Source organism: Canis lupus, chromosome 4 (genome assembly GCF_003254725.2).
Source record: "Canis lupus dingo isolate Sandy chromosome 4, ASM325472v2, whole genome shotgun sequence".
Classification (NCBI taxonomy): Eukaryota; Metazoa; Chordata; class Mammalia; order Carnivora; family Canidae; genus Canis; species Canis lupus.
Genome location: NC_064246.1, coordinates 15,878,674 through 15,895,270, shown reverse-complemented (window position 1 = coordinate 15,895,270; position 16,597 = coordinate 15,878,674). Strand labels below are relative to the sequence as shown.

Below are 16,597 nucleotides of genomic sequence, written 5' to 3'. Positions count from 1 at the left end.
CCTGGCATCCTCCCACTCGCAAGAAGGAGTGCTGCCCTCTGGCTCTCGTGTACCTTGGCTCAACTTCCTAGCTCCTCCCTAGGGCTGCACAGTAAAAACTCCTGCTCCTGTTTTGCCCCATTTCCTTCCTTTTTCTTTTCCCAACTCCCAGGTACATCTTTTAAAAATTATCTCCATTGAGAATGACTGGAAATTCATATGAATGCAGACTGCATCTTAGATAAAATGTGAACTGAAAGTCTTATGGTTTCAGGACAAGTTTATGGAAATAAATCCACACTTACAAATGTTTCATAAGGGAAATATTACTGTAAATGCAAGACAGGGAATGAAACAAATGGAAACAAAATACAGAAAGAAATAGAGAAAGAAAGAGAATCTATCCTTTCCCTTAAGCATTCCTGAAAAATCCTTGTCTGCCACATATAATTTGGATAAACTTGAAGTGGGAGGGAATAGAAGCAAGATGCTCTCAGGGATATTTTTTTCCTGTTAGAATGTTGGTTTCCTAGGAAAAGCAATCATGCCACTTGTGTATTCTATCAAGAATCTTGAATTCTAGTATAAATTTGTTAAGTCTCAAGTCATGATCCTTCATGACATAGATGATATATGTTGAAACACTGACATAGGAGCCACACAGCATACTCGGTAGCATAAATAAAGCCAACCCTTCCCACTGGGCAATCTATAGAAAGGAGAGAGGAATTTCTAGGAGGAAAAAAAAGGCACTGAATACAGAGCCAAAAACAGACCCACATAAATATAGTCAACTGATCTTTGACCAAGGAGCAAAGATAATACGACAGAGCAAAGAGAGTCTTTCCAACAAATGGTGCTGGAACAACAGGATGTGCAAGAAAATGAATTTAGACAAAGGCCTTACATCCTTCACAAAAATTAACTCAAAACGTATCACAGACAAATGTAAAACACAAAAATATAAAACTCTTAGAAGATAACACGGGAGGGACGCCTGGGTGGCTCAGCGGTTTAGCGCCTGCCTTCAGCCCAGGGCATGATCCTGGAGTCCCAGGATGGAGTCCCACATCGGGCTCTCTGCATGGAGCCTGCTTCTCCCTCCACCTGTGTCTCTGCCTCTCTCTATCTCTCTGTCTCTCATGAATAAATAAATAAAATCTTAAAAAAAAAAAAGAAGATAACACAGGAGAAAATCTAGATGGCTTATAATATGGCAACAACATTTTAGATACAACACCAAAGCCACAGACTGGAAGGATATATTTGCAATAGACACATCTGATAAAGGACTGTTACTCAAAATATACAAAGAACTCTTAAAACTCAACAATAAGAAACAAAACCCAATTCAAAAATGGGCCAAAGACTTTAACAGAAACCTCATCAAAGAAGATATACAGGGATCCCTGGGTGGCGCAGCGGTTTGGCGCCTGCCTTTGGCCCAGGGCGCGATCCTGGAGACCCGGGATCGAGTCCCACGTCGGGCTCCCGGTGCATGGAGCCTGCTTCTCGCTCTGCTTCTCTCTCTCTCTCTCTCTCTCTGTGACTATCATGAATAAACAAATAAAATCTTTAAAAAAAAAAAAAAAAAGAAGATATACAGATGGCAAATAAGCATAAGTAAAATGCTCCACATCATATGCCCTCAGGGAAATGCAAATTTTTTTTTTTAAGATTTTATCTATTTATTCACGAGAGACACAGAAAGAGGCAGAGACACAGGCAGAGGGAGAAGCAGGCTCCACGCAGGAAGCCCAATGTCAGACTCAATCCTGGGACTCCAGGATCATGCCCTGGACCGAAGGCAGAAGCTCAACCACTGAGCCACCCAGGCGTCCCAGGGAAATGCAAATTAAAACAACCATAAGATACCACTACACACATATCAGAATGGCCATAATCCACAACACTGAAAATACCAAATGCCGGTGAGGATATGGAGCAACAGGAATTCTCATTCACTGGTGGTGGGAATGTAAACGGTATGGCTATTTTATAAGACAGTATGGCGGTTTCTTACAAAACTAAACATACAATACAACAACTTACATACAATACAATAATCACATTCCTTGGTATTTAGACAAAGGCGTTGAAAACTTCTATCTATGCAAAAAACCTACACAGAAATATTTATATTTTTACAGGAGCTTTGTTCATAATTGCTAACACTTGGAAGCAGCCAAGATGACTTCAGTAGGGTAATGTAGTAGATTCAGAGAGCTGAATGCTATTCAGCGGTAGAAAGAAACAAGTTATTAAACCATGACAAGAAGTGGAAGAACCTTAATTGTACATTACAAAGTAAAAGAATCCAATCCAAAAGAGTTACGTCCATATGATCCCAACTATATGGCATTCTGAAAAAGGGAAAATTATGGAGCAGTAAAAAAATCAGTGGTAGCTGAGGGTCAAGGTAGGGTTTGTGAAAAGTTGGAGCACAGGAATTTTAGAGCAGTGAAAATACTCTGAGTGATACCATAACAATAGATCCATGTTATCATACGTTGGTCCAAAGCCATAGAATGTATAGCCATGAGTGAGTCATCATGCAAACTACAGACCTTGGGTGATTATGACGTGTCAATATAGGATCATCAATTGTTTCAAATGTACCAGCTGGATGGGTGATGTTGAAAATGGGAGAGGTTATGTGGGTGCTAAGGCAGAAGAAATATGGGAAATCTATGTGCCTTCCCTTCAATTTGCTGGGAACCTAAACTTGCTCTAAAAATTTTTTTCTGAATAAAAAAAAAAGAAAAAAGGACAACTAAACAGGTACTGTAGTACACTCATAGCCACCATGTGCACCCTTTGACATATGGAGAAACTGAGTCTCAGAAATAACTTACCCAAGCGCACCCTCAATCTATGTGACCTTAAGACTCTGTCATATGGCCAACTATGCTGGTGGAAAGCTCCAAATAAAGACTAACATGCTCTCCCTTCATGTAGGCATTTGCTCTATCCCAGGAAAGTTTTGCATTTAGTGAAAAATCTGAATCACAAACCCAACCCATGTAGTTATCTTACATTAAGAAAACTGAAGCTGTACTTGGTACTAAACATGATTTCTAGAAACCTTATTTTTTTCTAATAATGGCATGTGAAATTGACCTTGCGACAAAAATTTTCTTTTTCCTCTCCTATATGCAGATTTTCCAAATGAGTTACAGGAAAGCTAAGAAGTTTTATGGTAAATTAATACTACTTCAAGTATAATCTCAATGAACGTTAATTGGAGTAGGATTAAGACAAATGTCTTAAAATGCTCCAGAAAGAGAGGGCCGGTAAGGCTGTGATTCCTCACAGGCTTGTTGATGAGGCACTTTCATGCAGGGAAATCCACAGCCAAGTAAACTTCAAGTGGCCCAATTTCAACACTGGAGGTTCGCTGAATACATGGTCTCTTCTCCCTAAATGCTCCTGGCCAGACTGCTCTGAATCCCCTGGCCCTTTGGGGTTTCTACTCTTATCTTTCAGTCTTCCTTCATCAGGAGCACTATCCAATTTTCAGTACTGATTCTCAATTAGAAAATACTACCAAGGCCAGCTATGGCCTCTGCACTGGGATCCCCACCCCTGCAGCTCTCACGCAATCCCTTTGTATGGGTCTGAATTCTCACAGGGCAGTGAATCATGGACCTACTCTTAACATAGCAGTGAGATTTCCACAGATTTTCTGACAACTTTTTATTTCACCATCTTCCTGATCACAGAGACCTCTGTGATGACTTACTGTACTCAATAGCAACTCAGCTATAATAAAAATCCAATGAGAAGTGCACTTAAGGGTTGTTTCTTTTTTTAAGTCCAGAGTAAGAAAGCCCAGGGCTGCAAAGTTAGTAGAAGAAAGGAAATAACAAAGATCAGAGCAGAAAGAATGAAAGAAGAGACCAGAAAAGCAATAGAAAAGATGAAACAAAGGGCTGGTTTTTTGAAAAGACAAACAAAATCGACAAACCTTTAGACAGACTAAGTAAGAAAAAAAGAGAGAAGATTCAAAAAAATTAAATCAAAAAAGGAAAAGGAGACATGACATCTGCTATGACAAATATACATAGGATCATAAAAGACTACTATAAACAATTATACGTTCACAAATTGGATAACCTAAAAGAAATGAATAATTTCCTAGAAACATATACAGCCTACCCAGACTGAATTATGAAGAAATAGAAAATTTGACAGATTAATTACAAGTAAGGAGATTGATTCAGTAATCAGAAATCTCCCAACAAAGATAAGAATAAGACCAGATGGTTTCCCTGGTGAATTCTACCAAACATTTAAAGAAGAATTAATAACAATCCTTCTCAAACTCTTCCCAAAAGTCTGAAGAGAAGAGAACACTCCCAAACACATTTTATAAGGCCAGCATTACCTGATACCAAAGCTAGTTAAGGACACTACAAGGGAAGAGTAGAATGGTAGCAGCTGCCAGGGCCTGGAGGGTTGGGGGAAATGGGAAAATGTTGGTCAAAGGGTACAAAATTCCAATTATAAAATGAATGAATTTGGGGCACCTGGGTGACTCAGTGGTTGAACATCTGCCCTCAGCTCAGGGCATGATCCCAGAGTCCCAGGATCGAGTCCCACATCGGGCTCCCTGCATGGAGCCTGCTTCTGCCTCTGCCTATGTCTCTGCCTCTCTCTCATTCTCTCTTTCTCTCGAATAAATAAATAAAATCTTTAAAAAAATAAAATTTAAATTAAATTAAATAAATAAGTTCTGAGGACCTAACATACAGCATGGTATTATAGTTAATTCTACTATATTATATACTTGAAAGTTGTTAAGAGAGTAGATCTTATACGTCCTCACCACAAAAAGGAAAATGGCAATTATGAGAGGTCATGGTGGTGTTAGTTAACACTACTGTGGCAATCATTTCACAATATATGTGTCAACATGTTGTATGCCTTGAACTTACATAATGTTACATAGCAGTTATATCTCTCAATAAAGCTGGGAAAAGAGTAAAACCATTTGTGATAACAACAACAACAAAAATCCCAAAGCTGATATAGTATTACAGACAATAGTAACACAATAATAATAACAAATAGCATGTATTCAGCACATGCTATGTGCCAGGGACTATTTTAAACACTTTACTTACATATTTTATTTCAGTTAATCCTTTTATCACTCCTCTGAGGTAGGTATTATTATTATTATTATTATTATTATTATTATTCCCATTTACAGGCACAGAATTCCCATTTACTGAGGCATGGAAAGGTTTAAGACCTTAACAGCAAAAGATAATGGAAGAACACTTGGGTGGGAAGTTAGTTAAGCATCTGACTCTTGGTTTTGGCGCAGGTCATGGTCTCAGGGTCGGGCATCAGGTTCCATGCTCAGCAAATCTGCTTGGATTTCTCTCTCTCTCTCTCTTTCTCTCTCTTTCTCTCTCTTTCTCAAATAAATAAATAAATCTTAAAAAAAAAAAAAAAAAAGATAATGGAGTCAGGATTCAAACCTAGATCAAGTCCTTAACCTGCACACACTGCTTTGAGCACTTTGCTCCCCTGAAGTGACTAGAAAAGTCTCTCCTTCCCATTGTCAATAACCATCAATATTCTTTAGTGTTTAAATAGTTCCCCAGTGCTGGTCACAGGAGTTCTTTCAAGCTGACTTGAATATTCCTTTGACACACACCCATTAATCTTTGAGTACTTCCCTTACTTTTTGGCCCAACAAAATGTCTGAGGTCATCTTGTATTTTTCTTGCCTGCAGACTCCCAGATTTTTCAGGGAGCCCTGAAGAATCAGTATTTCTTATATTTCTACCACCCCAAAAAAGTATTATAAGACATCCCCAAAGCAACCAATACTAACTAATACCTTTAATAGGGTATAATCACATTCCAGTTCATTACTTAGGGTCCTGGTTGGATTTTTATTGCCAAGAATAAATGTTTAAAGTAATAGAATTTGTCTTCATTAAAGTCATGTTTCCCTAAGGAGTCAGAGAAATGACGGATGAGTGGAGCCAGGACTTTGGGATTTGATCCTCATTGCGGAGAGCCAGGCTCAGTTCAAGACTTCATAGGCAATCAAACACAGATTCTTACTTAATCTGACAAAGAGTCCTTCCCAAAAGACATATTAATGAAATTTAACTTATTAAGTTGCTAATTATTGTATGCTGTCATCACTGTTAAATCAAGACATATTAATCACATCATCATTCCCGAATCCTACAAGGACTTTGCTCTAATCCTACTCTGTGCCCAACTTATGGGTACTTTAAAAACAAAGTATGTCACATGAACCAGAAATTTTCTCTTTTGCCCCAAAGGAAATAAAGTTTCTATAAATCCCAAGAAATTTCCCAGAAGACAAACTCTACCCATGCTCCTTTTAAAAAAATATTACACTTGACACCTTAGAACACAGTTCTATTTTTGCTTGTACTTAGAAAGGTACAAATATGTGAATAAACCAAATGACTCTAGAGTATATGCAGGAAGTACATGAACCTTGGTATTAGATCAAATGTAGGTTTGAATCCCAGCTCTACATCTTATGAATTCTGTGACCCTAGGTGAGTTATTAAATTTCTCTATGTCTCAGTCTCCTCATCTGTTAAGTGGTTTATTATAGGGGTTGAATAAGATAATTCATTCCCACACATGGGACAAAGCCCAGAGAGTGAGTGCCCAATAAGGGTTAGCTACTGTTATTACTGACTTTCTTCTTTTAACTCTAATGACTGTAATTTCCAATGCCACTGTATAAATCAGATTAGGCCAAATAATTCTTCACTGACAGGTTAATCCAAAATATCACTGGCTTAACCAGATGAAAGTTACTTCACACTCAAGCAAAGGCTACTATAGGTCCTGGCAACTCTCTAGGGCTGCTGCCCCCCATTGAGACTCAACAATTCAGGTTGCTTTAGTTTCTCCACCATCCAGTAGCCGGGTGCCTGCCCTAACCCCAAACTTCCACCCCCAGACTCGAATGACAGTACAGCTTCCGCACCTTACACTGGTATTGGATGGGAAAGCCTATGCTTAAGAAATCAGGCCTCACTGGATACATTTAAGCAAAGGATGAACAGTTGCTTTTCCAGAGCAGAATGGAAATTCATGCATCAGAAAGGGTAACTAATAAATGTACCAAAAGAATATGGCTGCATGAATACCAGGATCTGATCAAAGAGTATAAGGAAAATCTTGGAACCTACAATAAATTTACAGAAACCTCCTTTTTGCACTGTGTTGCAGACCACATAACCAACGAAGTAAAACCTGATGGGACCTACCTGTTCAGAAAGTAGCTTATAAAAATATTTTTAAATAAGGGACACCCAGGTGGCTCAGTTGGTTGAGCATCTGGCTTTGGGTTTTAACTCAGATCATGATCTCAGGGAGCCCCACATCAGGCTCTATGCTCAGTGGGGAGTATCTTGAGATTCTATATCCCTCTCCCTCTGCCCCTCCCCCCCCAAAATAAATAAATTATTAAATATATGTATATTATTTTTTAATGATGCAAAGAATATCCATGAGAGTTCAGGAATATCATATTCAGCTGAATGAAGACCTGGCAGCCAAAGCAGGACTCTTGCCCAACCATGATAAAGAAGTCCTGATGGGTGGGCTTCAAAGAAAAGATTGCCAACAATTATTGCTCTGGAAATGAAGATTCATCTGATAGAAACCCCTGAAAGTAAAAACCACCATGTTAAACTCTGTCACCTAAACCACTTGGCAAATGGAAACCAGTGGAGAAATAAAATTACTATTTACCAGGAATAATCAAAATAGGAACTCTTGTTGTTCAATGAAAATAGTAAGATGCAACATTTGTTGAGCCTCTAATATTCAGCAAGTTGGTCACTTGATTAGAAAAATAAACCACTGCTTATTCTACTGTGATTATTAATTCTAAAGCAAAATATGGGTTCACTCACATATAAGAAAGAAAAAAACTTTATTATTAAAATAAAATAAATGGAACAGTTATTTATATAATATGGTACCATAGTATTTTAACTGGACTCTGGCTATGTTGAAATGTTTTTCAATCAGGACCATCCTCCAGGTATTCCTGTTCATTCATGTCTGCTTTAAGTTGCTGGCAAATACATAAAATAATTACTTGCCAAAAAAAACAACAAACAATTAAGGCTGCTTTAACACTGCCTTTCTGTGATTTCAGCACACAGTCTTCTCTATGATTGCTAAGGCAGGGGAAGAGAATGGAAGAAACATGTTGGCTTTTCCACTGTCACACATCACTTCTGTTCAAATTTTCTTGGCCAGAACCGTCACATGGCTCTGCTTAGATCCAAGCAAGCTGGGAATTATAGTCCTGTGTTCCCAAGAAGGAAAAGAGACCTGGATATTGGTTTGCACTACTTTTTGTTTGCTAAGTATTGTAGTTACTAATACAAAAAAACTAAAATAAATACATGAGATATCTTGAGCCCTGATTTTATGCTTAATCAGTATCTTTTCTAGGTTACTTTTATAACAGAAAATAAAGACAAAAAGATCTTTAATGTTAATGAAGCTGACCATATGCACAATTCTCACTTCTTTTAAAAGAAATGTCCCACAGATCATATTGTTTTCATAAGAAAGAAGCTCATTATCCTTTTGTGGAAAAATTCACTGGCATTTCCATAAAACCCTAGGTCTTAATTATACTGTGATTAAACTCCTTGTGTACTTTTAGTTTGTACATTAACCCTAACATATTTATACCCACAGGGAGAAATATTTATCCCAAAGCAATTCTTTCTTTATTCAAAGAAATAAATAATGAATGATAATTTTAGAATCAGAGAACTAAAAGGAACTTCAAGAGATACAATTCTTTTTTTCTCAATATTTTAGTATTAGAAATCACATCATAATTAATAACCTTGTATATATATCCATGAATTGTTACTGAAATGAAAAATTTAGCACTGTGCAAATGTACTTCCTTGTACTACATATATACTTTACATTAACCAGTTATAAAGAGATACAATTCTATTGTCAAACATTTACTGAGCCCTTTCTATATGTAAGTTGTTACATACATATCAACCCATAAGGGATGATAGCTCAGAAAAATGCAAAAATGAGTAAGTTACAGTGTCCCTGCCTGAGAAGCTTACAATATATATGAGTAAAGATGTTAAATTATTCTTTGGGATCACAGAAGGAATAAATACTTCTGACTTGAGGAAGGTCTATTAGAGAAAGTTAAATGAAAAAAAAATCTCAAATCTAAGCTCTAAAAGTATTTGGTAATCAGAGAACTGGTAGGGACGGAGAATGGACATTCCAGGGTGAAGAAACATGAATAAAGAAAGAAATGCAGATCTATTCTGAGTACCACAAGAAGCCTGTCTATGTCCTCTAAATAAAGAGTCTGTGTGTTGCTCTGAAAAATGCAAGGAAGAGGTAAGCTAGCTTTTCTCAACCAAGATAAATATGGCCTGGTGTTACAATTAGGAATGAGAAGATAGGGGCGCCTGGGTGGCTCATTTGGTTAAGCATCTGCATTTGGCTCAGGTCATGATCCTGGGGTCCTGTGATCCAGCCCCTCATTGGACTCCCTTGTTCAGCCGAAAGCCTACTTCCCCCTCTCCCTCTGCTGCTCCCCCTGCTTATGCTCTCTCTCTCTCTCTCTCTCTTTCTCTCAAATAAATAAAATATTTTTTAAAAAGTAAAAAAAAAAAAAAATTTTTTTAAAGAATGAGAAGATATAGACCCTACCATCAAGAAGCTTAGGATGTATATGATATGAAATAATGAAAACCACTTTGATGTCACAGTTGGGCCTCCATCATGGGGGTATTGAATGCCAGAGTAAGGACTCTTATATAAGAAAAAATAAGGTAGCAGAATGAATACTAGAGAGGAAGAATTTCAAAGCAGGTCATTTTGTTCAGGAGTGATTGTCAGATGGGGAGTGATGAAGTGATGAAGATCTGCAGTAGAAGCAATGGCAGTAGGAGTGATGGATAAAGAGAAGACGGATTTGACATTAAATTCTTGGAAACTGATCAGTCGTAAATATGAGATGAGTGAAGGATTTAAGAGCTCTAGCCTAGTGGATGGCATCTATCATTTCAGGGAACCCAGCAAGATAAGCTGTGTAAGAAAGAAGCTAAGCAATCCATTAGGGACACATGGAATTTTGAACATTAACAGTTTTGCCTCCCAGATCTAATATAAACTAATTGTTTGATCTTGAACAAGTTGCTTAACCTCTGAGTACCTCTGACGGTTAAATAAACTAATAAAAATAAAGAGCCATGCACAATGCCTGGATCATAACAAGAGGAATAGTGTTAGCTATCTTCATTATTATTACTATTATCACCTCCATTATGATTGGCATCCATGTGAGGTGCCTAAAAGACTGCTGGAAATCAGTACTCATGAGAAAGATGAGGATTTGAGATGGAGATTTATGATAACGTAGACATGAGAACTGAGTGAAGTAAAAGAGAAAGAGATGGCCAAAAGATGGGTGTAGTTTGAGGAGTAAGCTGAAATCTGAGCTTTCTTTCATTTAAGGGTTGAGTGGAACAATAGGCATCAATAAGACTCGCTAGGAAATACAATGAGCCATTCATCCTTTGGCTCATGAGCACTACATGGCTGTACCAGATATGTCCAGGCACGGGGAGGCAACATCTTGGGACTCAGATCTTCTCTACACGGTTAAATGTCCACAAAGCCTAAGCCCAATGTCATCTATCTTACATTACCAGTGTTTAAGATTCAGAACTGCTCTTCATGAATCATAAATGTCACCAGAAACCTCTCAATCATCCCATCTATTTGTTTTCCAGGAAAAGAAACTGAAGCCCCATGTGACTTGCACAGGTCAAGTGTCAGTTAATGACAAAGTCTAAACTTAAGTTGTCAAACAGAATGCCACAAAGCATGTGGGGAGTAGGTCATTGACCCTAATGGTCTGGGAATATGGTAATGCCTTAAAAAGCACTCTTTCGATCTTGAACTAAGTTTGAAATGAAACTGCTTCTTCTCAAGGAGCACTTGTATTCCTCAGGCTTCTCACCTCAGCACCACTATTAATATTTGGAGCTAGACAATTCTTTATTGTGAGGGGGCTGCCATTCCTACCATAATGAAAGTCCAGAGCTGTAAATACCTGTACGAATTAATAAAATTGGAACTTGTTTCCTTTTGTCTAGTGATCTTAGAAAGGATTTATCTATTTCCTTGAGGAAAGAAGGTATTCGTGTTTGGCCATCTGAAATCATAACAACCATTGTATTAAATACCCATTGCAATGATCAAACAAGTAAAATATTCTAAATCATCATTTAAAAATTCAGATGATTGAAGATGAAATACTGAGTTAGGACATATGGCAATAAAGTAAAACTTCATCTGTCAGCAACCTACCAAATAGATGCTTAAATACCTAAACCCTAGTTTTTCTTTTCCTTTTTAGAGAGAGAGAACAGGGGTGGAGGGGGGCAGAGGGAGAGAGAGAATCTGAAGCAGTTTCCATGCCCAGCATGAAGCCCAATGTGGGACTCTATATCACAACCCTGAGATCATGACCTGAGCCAAAATCAAGAGTCAGATGCTTAACTGATCCACCCAGGCACCCCTAAAACCCCAGTTTTTCTAACTGCTCTATACCTGTATAAAAGGTCTCACAAAATCCTTATTTCAAGAGATATTAATAGACATTCTGTGGGAAAAAGATTTTATACTCAAGCAAATCTGGAAAATGCTGGGTTAGACAAAGTTAAACAGTTTGCTTTCCCATTCAACTCAGCAGAGCCTCTACTATATTTGTGAGCAATGCAAATCTCTGTAAAGCAGGCACAAGGTGAGCTGTTTCTCCACCTTATTTGGCTATGCAATGTTGATTTGTTTGTTTAGAGTTTCTCAATGTTATGTAATGTTCCCCAGAACACCCTGGGAAGCAAGGCACTACCCCTGGCTATCTCACTAGCTTCTCTGGTCTTACTAGATAAACTCTGGTGGAGCTGTAAGGACCACACAACCTAGAAGCTGACGACAGTGGAATGCTGGCCTAGGTGTGCAGATTAGCTACTGACAGTGTAGCCATAATACTATACAGGCACTAAATTTAATTTTAATTTCTAATTCAGGAATTGCTGTTATACCTGAAAGTATCAATTGGGTTTTTTTAATGGTAAACAATGGAAATCGACCCTGCTATATTAAGCTACAAAGAGGAGTTTATTGAAAATATTCTAAGCTGGGGTGCCTGGGTGGCTCAGTGGTTGAGTATTTGCCCTTGGCTCTGGTCATGATCCCAGGGTCCTGGGATCAAGTCCCACTTTGGGCCCCCCAACAGGGAGCCTGCTTCTCCCTCTGCCTATGTCTCTGCCTCTGTGTGTGTGTCTCTCAGGAATAAATAAATAAAATCTTTTTTAAAAAATATTCTAAGCCTTGCTAATTCTTCACATTGTGAATGAAGAACCAAACACCACAGATACCAGGGCAGGAAACAGGGTCACTCTGGGTACCTGAGGAACATTAATTCAGGGACAGCTACTTGGGCTCCAGCCAGCAGATGACCCATCTCCAAACCATCTAATATCATAAATATCATATGATATCTCCCCTAAAGTTTCAACTCCCAGTAGAAGATGGTGATTGGCTTAGCTTGCATCAGGTACCTACCACCTAGCGCCTGTGTGCCCCATGGTCATGGCTGAGGTGTCATGATCTACAGCTGCATGACATAGAATGACATAGAGCAGAGGAAGAGTAATTGCCCCAAAACATGGATGCAGAACAGAAAAATAAGAGATCTGCTTTACATTCGCTGAGCAGGAAAAGGAGACGTGTACTTTACTTTGTCCCACTAATCCTATCCCTTCCACGCAGTTCTTCACATTTTTTACATAGAACATTGAAGCATTTCGAATGGCTAGGATTTCCTCTTCAATCACCTTCAACAGACTTAAGAGCCTGTCTTTCAGAGAATTCCAAAAAGTCCTTTTGAGTTGAGTCCTTCCTCTAAGAAACCTGGCATTGTTGATTAATGACTCCCAAAGAGTCATTTAGTCTAATTATCAACCAAGCTCATTCATTCTTAACAGCCACAGAAGATGCAAGGACAAAATTTAAGGCAATGTGAGAAGGAGGAAGAGGGAGAGTTTAAAGACAAATGTAACAAATCAATTCTTCCCAACCTCCAAATGACCCATGTAAAGGAATTTAGTTAAGCATCTGCCTTGTCTCCATCTTCAGTCTATTGGCCCAAAGTTTTTCTTAGTAATTCTAAAATTCTTTTGATAATCATCAATTTCTGTGAAAACAGAGGGGAGTCTGTTTTATGATAATGTTTTTTGATTCCAGACTAAGATTGCTTCCCTGCCTCTGGGAAAATTCCTTCTTCATGAAAAAGGTTTTCTTGAGGCCACTGTTTTTTAAGAATTTGCCATGAGTACACTTTATCTTGCTAAGCAGAAGGACAACACTAAAGTTAGCATGTTGGCTGATTTTTATTTTTATATTTGAGCCTGCTTCAAAATAATAAATAGACATTTTCTTGGGCGAGTTCTCATTTGGGTTTAATTATTTGCTTCTTGTCTTTCTTGAAGCCAAAGTCTCAATTTTACTAAAAAGAAGAAAAGAAGAAAGCAAGAGTTCTAACCAAGATTTTAAACCACAGTCATTTTTTTGTGAAACAAGGCTCTTTGGTCATCTGTATTCTGGGGTGAAAGTTTCCGATGATCTTTATTTATCTGTGCATTTTATTATGCAGAAAACAGAAATGCAAGGAAGGTATCATAGTGCTTGAGAAAGGGTAAGATGGGGACGATGATATTCAACACACCTTATAAGCACTTCTTCCAAAGGAAACATCTCATTTAATATTCAAACTCTGCAGAAAACATCAAGTAGAAGAGAACAATCACTTATGGTGTCAGAAAGCCACACTCCTATGTTTCTGTTACTCACCTTTACTCCTACACACTCGACGCTTCTGACACCAGCTGTGTGGGTGTTCCACTCATCAAGCAATTCCACAACATCGGCAGGGTGTCCTATAATTCAATTCTATTCTGACATTAATCGGAGTTAGCCCAAACCTCATGGCTTTCAGGGCTGAGTCTCACAGGATTGTCCGTTACTTCAGATGCCTATCCCAATTAGTAGGTCCCTGGGTTACTCACAATTTTTGTCTGACTTGATTTCAAAGCAGAGGTTCCACTGTGGATTCAGTCATTTGCTACAACAGTTCACAGAACTCAGGGTAATACATTTACCAGCTTGTTATATGATAAAGTACGTCATAAAGGATGCAAGTGAACGGCCTTATGAAGAGGTAATGTAGGCTCTCTCCCAAGATGCCCAAAGGAAAGAAGGCAAAGGGTAAGAAGGTGGCCCCGGCCCCTGTTGCTGTGAAGAAGCAGGAGGCCAAGAAGATGGTCAGTCTCATGTTCGAGAAAAGGCCCAAGAATTTTGGTATCGGACAGGAGGTCCAGCCCTAAAGGGGCCTCACCTGCTTTGTCAAATAGCTCCACTACATCAGGCAGGGGCAAAGGGCTATTCTCTATAAAAATCTAAAAGTGCCTCCCACAAGGGACATCTGGGTGGCTCAATGGTTGAGCGTCTGCCTTTGGCTCAGGTCGTGATCCTGGGGTCTTGGGATCAAGTCCCACATCCAGCTCCCCCTGGGAGTCTGTTTTACCCTCTGCCTATGTCTCTGCCTCTCTGTGTGTCTCTCATGAATAAATAAATAATCTTTGTTTTTAATAAATAAAAAATAATAAAAGTGTCTCCCTTGTTTAACCAGTTCACCCATACCTTGGACCGCCAAACAGCTACTCAACTGCTTAAACTGGCCCACAAGTACAGACCAGAGACAAAGCAAGAGAAGAAGCAGAGATTGTTGGCCCAGGGCTAAGAAGAAAGCTGGGGGCAAAGAGGATGTCCCCACTAAGAGGCCATCTGGCCTTCGAGCTGGAGTTAATACTGTCATCACCTTGATGGAAAACAAGAAGTCTCAGCTGGTAGTGATGGCACATGATGTGGATCCTATTGAGTTTGTTGTCCTCCTGCCTGCCCTGTGTCAGAATATGGGGGTTCCCTGCTGCATTATCAAGGGGGGAAGGTCAGGATGGGGCATCTGGTCCACAGAAAGACGTGTACCACTGTCGCCTTCACACAGGTTAACACGGAAGACTGACGAGCTCTGGCAAAACTGGCAGAAGCCATCAGGACCAATGACAATGACATGATGAGATCTGCTGCCACTGGGGAGGCAACATCCTGGATCCCAAGTCGGTGGCTCCCATCGCTAAGCTGGAAAAGGCAAAAGCTAAAGAACTGGCCACCAAACTGGGCTGAGTGACACTGTTGAATTTTCTGTACATAAAAGTAATAAAAAATCATCTTTCAGGGGCACCTGGTGGTTCAGCAGTTTCTGCCTTTGGCTTGGGTGGTGATCCTGGGGTCCTAGAATCGAGTCCCACATCGGGCTCCCTGTGGGGAGCCTGCTTCTCCCTCTGCCTATGTCTCTGCCTCTCTCTCTATGTCTCTCATGAATAAATGAATGAAAACTTTTAAAAAAATTCTCTTTCAAAAAAAAATAGATGTACAATGGGTGAGAACTGACAGGGTCCTAAGCACAGGAGCCTCTGTCCCTGTACAGTTGGGGTGCACCATCTTCCCAATTCATTGGTGTGTTCACCCACCTGGAAGGTACTCAACCCCCACACTATTGGGATTTCTACAGAGGTTTAGTAGGTCAGCTTGAGCATCTAGTAACTCCATTTCCAGCTTTTCTTCCCTCTCTTATGAATGGAAGGTGGGGCTGAAAATCCCAAGCTTCTAATCATGTTTTGGTCTTTCTGGTGACCCATCCCCACATTAGAACAAAAGACACTGCACTCACCTAGGAAATTCCAAGGAATTTAGGAGCTCTGCATCAATAACTGGGGTCTAAGACTAAGTGTTGGAAGAAAAGATTCTCATAGCACCCTAATCTATAAGGGTTTTAGGAGTTTTGTGTCAGGAACTTGGCATATAAATGAATATCCCTATTTCTTATTATCTTACATATATCCACTGATAAATAATTATAAAGGATCTTGGCTATGTTCTGTTATTTTTTCCCTGTTTTCTCTGCCTGAAAAGAAGAGGCCATGCACTTTGTAAATAAGGGGATTCTGTAGAGAGAAAATTCACCTTCTCTGCATCCAGTCCTGGGGAAGTAGAGAGCGGCTGTCTGCAAACCCACCCACCACCATCTACTCAAACAGTTAGAGAGGGAAAAGAGAATAGAAAATAGAATATGGGGGGGGGGGGGGGGAGGCAACTACCAACTCCCACACATCACTGATAATGCCTAAGGCACACATGGATCTACTGAGTAGTATCTGATGAAAAGACTTGGACGCATTTATCTTTGAAATAAATTTGAAAAGATTTGTTTTTTAATCTACTTTAAAATCTGTACTGAGTAAATCTTAAATAGCAAAATCTCAAAGTAGGAAGAGAGGTTATTTACATTAAAGGAGACAAAATTGGTTAATTAGAACTAAAAAATTACAGCTCTGCTGGGTATGCATTTTCATTTGGTCGGCTGTCGAGGGCATTGTTATTCTGAGCAATTATGGAATGAACCCAT

General features: G+C 39.2%; 1 pseudogene; it reads left to right on the top strand.

Annotated features, from left to right (window-relative positions):
- The first annotated feature begins 14,312 nt into the window (after positions 1–14,312).
- On the top strand, positions 14,313–15,315 carry LOC112651165 (60S ribosomal protein L7a-like; annotated as a pseudogene).
- Positions 15,316–16,597: the final 1,282 nt, after the last annotated feature.